This window comes from Bison bison, unplaced genomic scaffold (assembly GCF_000754665.1).
Source record: "Bison bison bison isolate TAMUID 2011002044 unplaced genomic scaffold, Bison_UMD1.0 scf7180017864105, whole genome shotgun sequence".
NCBI lineage: Eukaryota > Metazoa > Chordata > Mammalia > Artiodactyla > Bovidae > Bison > Bison bison.
Genome location: NW_011494677.1, coordinates 7,930,325 through 7,938,283, shown reverse-complemented (window position 1 = coordinate 7,938,283; position 7,959 = coordinate 7,930,325).

Sequence of the window (7,959 nt, the reverse complement as noted above, 5' to 3'; positions counted from 1 at the left end):
GCTTGTGCTTTTTCATTACATGGAAGCTGGGTTTCAAAAGGGAGGAAACAGAAGATACCAGAATTTTTTTTTTAATTTATTGGAGTATAGTTGCCTTACAGTGTTGTGTCACTTTCTGCTCTACAACAAAGTGAATCATCCATACGTGTACATATATCCCCTCCCTTGTGGACCTCCCAGCCCACCCCCATTGCACCCCTCTAGGGCATCATAAAGCACAGAGCTGAAGTCCCTGTTCTATTCTATACAGCAGCTTCCCACTAGCTATTTTACACATGGCAGTGAATATATGTTGGACTTCCCAGTGGTAAAGAACCTGCCTGCCAATGGAAGAGACGCAGGTTCAACCCCTGGTTTGGGAAGATCCCCTGGAGGAGGGCTTAGTTGCTCCAAGGCATAGGGGATCCTCCCAGACCAGGGACTGAACCTGTGTCTCCCACATTGGAAAGCAGATTCTTTATCACTGAGCCACCAGGAAAACCCTACCCAGAAATTTTTTATGCCTGGGTGCAGAATTGTCAGACTGTCATTTCCTCCACATACTATTGCTTGAAGTAGAAACAGGCCTTTACCTCTGGATGGCAGGAGTGGTGTGTATGTCCCAAAAAGTGATGTTATTTGGGGCCATGTTTTATTTTTTTTATTTGAACTCGGGTGGCTCAGATGGTAAAGAATCTGCCTGCAATGCCAGAGACCCGGGCTTGATCCCTGGATAGGGAAGATCCCCTGGAGAAGAGAATGGCAACCCACTCTAGTATTCTTGCCCAGGAGAATCCCATAGACAGAGAAGCCTGGTGGCTACAGTCCATGGGGTTGCAGAGTCAGACACGACTGAGTGACTTTCACTTTTCAAGTCACAGTTTGAAGGCCAAACCTCACCTGTGGGCTATTTTTGTACAGCCCTGAGATAAGAATGGCTTTTAGATTTATTCAGGATCATAAAAAACAAAGAATAATACACAACAGGGATCACACATGTGACCTGCAAAGCGTAAAATATTTCCTAGTTGGCCCTATATGGGAAAAGTTTGCCAGTCCCTGGTCTAGAATATTAGTATCTAAGTCAGGTCCAAGTGCACATGTGGCTCCTTGGGTGTGTTCCTTAACAGTGGCTCCTCAGACAAAAATTTTTTTTTTATCTGAAGATCAGTGGACTTAAGAGACAAAATATCTGTCTCTTACATTTGTTGTTGTTCAGTTGCTTAATTGTGTCCTACTTTGTGACCCCTGGACTGCAGCACGCCAGGCTTCCCTGTCTTCACTGTCTCCCTGAGTTTGCTCAAGCTCCTGTCCATTGAGTCAGTAATGCCATCCAACCATCTCATTCTCTGTCACCCTCTTCTCCTCCTGCCCTCAATCTTTCCCAACATCAGGGTCTTTTCCAGTGAGTCAGCTCTTTTTATCAGGTGGCCAATGAATATTCAAGGTTGATTTCCTTTAGGATTGACTGGTTTGATCTCCTTGCTGTCCAAGGGACTCTCAAGAGTCTTCTCCAACACTATAGTTCAAAAGCATCAGTTCTTCAGCACTCAGTCTTGTTTATGGTCTAGCTTTCATATCCATACATGACTACTGGGTAAACCATAGCTTTGACTAGATGGACCTTTGTTGGCAAAGTAATGTCTCTGCTTTTTAATAGCTATCTAGATTTGTCATAGCTTTTCTTCCAAGGATCAGCATCATTTAATTTCATGGCTGTAGTCACTGTCCGAGTGATTTTGGGGCCCAAGAAAATAAAGTCTGTCACTATTTCCATTGTTTCCCCATCTATTTGCCATGAAGTGATGGGACCAGATGCCATGATCTTACTCTTTTGAATGTTAAGCCAGCTTTTTCATGCTCCTCTTTCACTTCCATCAAGAGGCTCTTTAGTTCCTCTTTGCTTTCTGCCATAAGGGTGGTGTCATCTGCATATCTGAGGTTATTGATATTTCCTCCAGCAATTTTGAGTCCAGTTTGTGCTTCATCCAGTCTGGCATTTCGCATGATGTTCTCTGCAGAGAAGTTAAATAAACAGGGTGACAATATACAGCCTTGCCATACTCCTTTCCCAATTTGGAACCAGTCTGTTGTTCCATGTCTGGTTCTAATTGTTGCTTCTTGACCTGCACACAGGTTTCTCAGGAGGCAGGTAAGGTGGTCTGGTAGTCCCATCTCTTGAAGAATTTTCCACAGCTTGTTGTGATCTGCACAGTCAAAGGGCTTTAGTGTAGTCAATGAAGCAGAAGTGGATGTTTTTCTGGAATTCTCTTGCTTTTTCTATGATCCAACGGATGTTGGCAATTTGATCTCTGGTTCCTCTGCTTTTTCTAAATCCAGCTTGTACATCTGCAAGTTCTCGGTTCACATACTGTTGAAGCCTAGCTTGAAGGCTTTGAGCATTACTTTGTTAGCATGTGAGATGAGCACAATTGTCTCTCACATACCCAACACCTAATGGTAAGGTAGGGACAGAAACCCCATAACAAATACTCCCATTTAAACAGGGAAGAATATGAGAGGGAGGTAGATACTGGTCCCTAGCAGTTCTGAAACCCATCTGGTCAAATGATATCACTTCCTTAATTATGCCCACTCCTGATCTTTAGGAGTAATTCTCAGTGACTCTTTCATGCATCTTGAGTTATCTTCCATTTTGGAAACAGTTCATCATTGCAAATAAATAGTTTCCTCAGCCTGTCTATAATACTGAAGGTCCAGAGACCTCTTTTCAATATGAATAGTTTCTGTTTCAGTGCAAGCTATTAAATAGTAGAAATTCTTACAAAGCCAGAAGTGTCATATACTTAAAGTTACGATCATCTCTCTTTGGCCAAAACCATATTCATATTTTTTATCAAGACAGGCCCTTCTCAGGGACTTCCCTGGCAGTCCAGTGGTTAAGACCCCATACTTCTAAGATCCCACAAGGTGCAGGCAAAAAAGAAAAGAAAGACCCCTCTCTACCTTCTCTGCCTTTGCACACTATTAAGGGACAACATCATTTAGATCCCCAGAAGCCCTGCTCTGTAGTTGAAAGGATCTATAAGGTACTACCTTAAATTTTTCTGAGATATTCTCTTCTTGTATAACAATTTACTCCAACATTTAATGGATTCAAACTGTTATATTTCACAGTTTCTGTTGGTTAGGAATCCAGGCTCTGCTTAGCCAGGTCCTCTGCCTTAAGGTCTCTCAAATGTTGTAAACCAAGATGTCAGCCAGGGCTATGATCTTGTCAACCTGATCTGTGTCAGTTTCCAATAATAAGATAACATAGACTAGTGGTTTAAACTTTTTTTTTTTTCCTTATAGTTTTGGAGGTTGGGAAGTCCAAGATCAAGGTTCCAGACAATTTAGCTTTTAATGAGGGCCCTCCTCCTGGCTTGCAGATGACCATCTGTACACTCATAGAGCAGAGGGGCCAGAAGCTCTGGTGTCTCTTCTTATCAGGGCACTGATCTGATCATACAGGCTCCTCCCTCGTGACCTCATCTAAACCTAATTACCTCCCAAAGGCTGTACATCCTAATACCATCACACTGGGGATTCAGTTCAGTTCAGTTCAGTTGCTCAGTCATGTCCAGCTCTTTGCGACTCCATGGACTGCAGCACGCCAGGCCTCCCTGTCCATCACCAACTCCTGGAGTTTACTCAAACTCATGTCCATTGAGTCAGTGATGTCGTCCAACCATCACATCCTCTGTTGTCCCCTTTTCCTCCTGCCTTCAATCTTTCCCATAATCAGGATCTTTTCAAATGAGTCAGTTCTTCGCATCAGGTGGCCAAAGTATTGGAGTTTCAACATTGGGGATTAGGGCTTCATAATATGAACTTAGGGGAGGATACAAACATTCAGTCTGTAATAGGTCTTAACTAAGGCTGTACTTAGGTGAATGCTTCCGGGCATACTCACATGGTTGTCAGCAGGATTCAGCTCCTCGTGGGTTGTTGGACTGAAAGCCCCAGCTCCTTGCTGACCCTTGGATGGAGGCCCCACCACTCCTTGCCACATGTGCCTCTCTATCAGACAGCCAATATCATAGCTGCTGGTTTCCCTCAGAGGCAGCAAGTGAGAAAGCAAGAGAGAGTATGTACAACGGGAGCTGAGGTCTCTTTGTAATCTAACCTCGGAAGTGATATCCATCACTGTTGCTATGGTCTAGTCATTAAAAGCAAGTCATTATGTCCAGCCCAGGCTTCCTTGATGGCTCAGTGATAAAGAATCCGCCTGCAATGCAGGAGATATGCATTCAATCCCTGGGTGGAGAAGATCCCCTGGAGGAGGGCATGGCAATCTATTCCAGTATTCTCGCCTGGAGAAACCCAGGCACAGAGGAGCCTGGTGGGCTACAGTCCATGAGGTTGCAAAGAGTATGACACAATGGAAAAGTCTGAGAATGCATGCATGTGTGTCTAGCCCACACTCCAGGGGAAGAATTTATTATACCAGGGCTTATGTACCAGGGAGTAGGGATCACTGGGGGCCACCACAGACGCTGCCTACCACGGGAGTCTTCTAACTGCATCCTTGTGGTTTTATTTTTTTCAGGCCATGCCCTGGGTCTTAGCTGCAGTATGCAGGATCTTTGATCTTTGATCTTAGTTCCAGCCCGTGGACTCTTTAGTTGCGGCCTGTGAGATCTTGTTCCCAGACCAGGGATAGAACCTGGGCCCCCTGCATTGGGAGTCTTAGCACTGGACCATCAGGGAAGTCCCCTACATCCTTGTCTTGAACTTTACCTATGGCCAGATTTTTCTGGTAGCACCCTGTCTTTGAGCTTTACCCTGAGGCCATATTTTATTTTGAGAGTGGAGAATCTAGGAATAAAGCAGCTTTATTTCAAATCCAGTAAGTCCTGGCTTCTTTAGATTTCCCCCCATATTCTGATTGAAAATGGAACAGTTCCTTTTTCCTTTAGCTCACCTCACTTCTCTTGCGCTAAATCAAAAATGTCTAAAAGAAACCATCCAATCCTTTTGACATTCTATCCAGGTCTAGCTAGATCCACAAGTTCATTAGGTATCTTTCACATAATAGCAGGCTAGTTTGGCTAACTGTTCTTCTAATATGTAAATGGGGTCCCCTTTTCTCTTGCCTGTAGTGACAATACTCAGTGTCCTTAGACAAAGTTCTCTGGCACTTCCCCAGTGGTCCAGTGGTTAGGACTTGGGCTTCCATGGCAGGAAGCACAGGTTCAATCCCCAGTCCGGGAACTAAGATCCTGCAAGCCACAGGGTGTGGCCAAAAAAGAAAGAAAAAAAGAAGAAAAAAAAAATGCTCTTCATGAGCAGACTCCTCAAAGTTCTTCCAGCTTCTAATACATGCCCCCAAAGCCACGGCCACTTGTTTGGGGTTGGTCACTGTGAAAGCAGGATCCCATTTCTAGGTATGCAAATTATGTTCAGATATCTATTTCTGTATAACAAACCACCCTAAAACTTAAGTGTTTTCAAACAACAGTATTTGCCTTTTGGCTAAAAATTTTGCAATTGGGGAAACGACTCACTGACGACTGTTCACATCTCTTCCATGCGGTGTCAGCTGGGACAGATCAACTGGACAGGAATGTCCACTTGTGAGATAACTCACTCGTAAGTCTGGCATTTGCTCCCCACTGTCTGCTGCAAGCTCAGCTGTAAGCCAGGGACCTAATTCTCTTCCACTTGGGCCTCTTCATGTGGCTGCGTGGGCCTCCATAAATGTTGGAGGGAAGTAACTGAATCTCAGAATTGTTTTAGGAGGTAAAAATCAGGATGTTTTACAACAATGTGAATATACTTCACACCACTAAACCCCACACTTAAAAGAGGTTAAGATGGTAAATACTATGTTGTGTGTTTTTAGGCACAATTAAAAAAATAAATAATAATAATTAATAAATAAAATCAGGGGAAGGTGGTTATGGCCTGGAGGTGAATGGGGGCGGGGTGAGGGAGAGAGAAGTGCTAAGAAGGACAAAAAAAACAATCAAATGTAGTGGCTTCAAAAACATTTTTGGTCCAGCAAAGGATGTAAAAGTTAACAGACAATCGTAACACTTGTGGTAGATCCTGCAGCTTTCTGCCACGGGTGCTAACAGAGTTACGAAGCCCACGCCACGCAAACTGCCTCAAAATAGACCTTTAATGTCTGCAATTCCCAGAGAGGAACATTTAAGACATAATTATAGGTTTGGATTTCTTAAAGCAAACTTCAAAATGAACACTGCCAGAGAAAGAGAGATGAGTAATGAAAACTACAGGTGCATAGAATATTTCCCTCTCAATCTAGTAAAGAACCTTCTTTCAGGCCAGAAGCAATGAGGCAAAGCGGTGGGCCGGGGGTGGGTAAGCAGATGTTTCTTGGTCATTAGCCCTGTTTTTCTAGGAATATAAAATCCCTTTGTTGTCTGATAACTCTTAGCATGTCTGGAAACTATTGCTACTGAGATCTCATTCTGATACTGTCTTTCTTTGAAGTAGTAAACCAGGTCATAAAGATCATTTATATCCTGATTCAACCGTTTGTCCTCCTCACTAACTCTTTTGCTTCACTAACAAAGTTTTATAAATAGCCAGTCTATTTACAGATTTTCACTGAGTTTTGTTGGCAACTTAACTCTATTGTTCTTCCAAGTAAGCCTAAACTATTCTTCATACAAAGGACAAAATAGGAGTCCCTCTTTTCTGGTATATTACACCATGAATTTCACCCTCACCATTGACTATATGTTGTAGATTTCCCTGCTTTGTTGTAAATTGCCTGATGTGTCCCTTAGTTGACTGGCTGAGTGGTGTGATTTTATTTTGCGAAATCTCATCAGTTATCCCATCCTGCACAAGCTTTCTATCGAGGGTCTCCCACTGCAGAACAATGACTAAACACCAAGACCAGGAACCTGCCTAGCGCTTCTGCGGTGCTCTCCATGCCGAGAGACCTCCACTAATTCAGTCCCTCCTGCAAGGTCTTGGAAGGGTCTGTTTGAATCATTCACGCCCTAGAATGAATACCCGATAATGTGTTTATTCATTCCGAAGTAACTATCGAGTGCCTACTATCTGTTGAGTGAACACAATAATAAACAGGCCAGACAAGGATCCTCCATAGAACATATCCTCTTTTATTCCAGAGGCTTTTGACTTTTAACAACAGACAAGGTGCCAAATCGGCTTAAAGACAAAGGCATCAGGTTCTGTGTTTGAGATTAAGCCACATTTCCTTGGATGGGGTTAGGGGAAGTTCTCCAGCATCCTAGAATCACAGGACACCCACCTACTCCTAAGTGGAGTCTGATGGGGACTAGTTCTATTGTCATTTTTCCTGGGCCTCTGCCAGGCTCCAGTTAGACAATATCTTTCTGTGAAGTGTATTCAGGAACAGGCAAGAATGGCCAAGGAGGGCAAAGAATGGCCAGTGGCTGGCATCGGTGGTCAGCACATGTGCCCAAGACCACCACTCTGCCATTGCTCAGAAAGACATTGCCCCCTCGTGGTTCCTTGTATAACCCAGGGAGGAACTGGAAGTGCAAAGGGCCAGTTTCCAGATTAACTTTTCTCTTACTTCTTTTGAACTTCAACTGCAATTTCGATAGTCTCTTGGTTTATTTTCATCCGGGGCATTTTTTTTCCCCATAGAGAGAAATGACATCATGACAGCAATGGCATCTTTTATCAAAATCTCCACCCCAACCCCAGAGAAGTCTAATTTAATATGTAAATCCAAATATCACTCCTGCTTTTTTTTTTTTTCTTTTCAAAATGCTCGCAAAGCAAATTATTTGTTTCGGTTTCTACGTTGAACCAGGACCTGCTGTTCTGGTGATGTTGCCGCGGAGCTGTTTGGGGTATCTTGTCTCCAGGGCACCACTTTAAATTCCCTAAAAGCAGAAGCCTTATCTTCAACTCCGTCGCCACCCTCATCTCATTCCCAGGAGCACTTAAACCAGTCCAGGGTGAAGAATGTCTAGTGGGGGAGGAGGGCGGGGGCAGAAGGGGGAG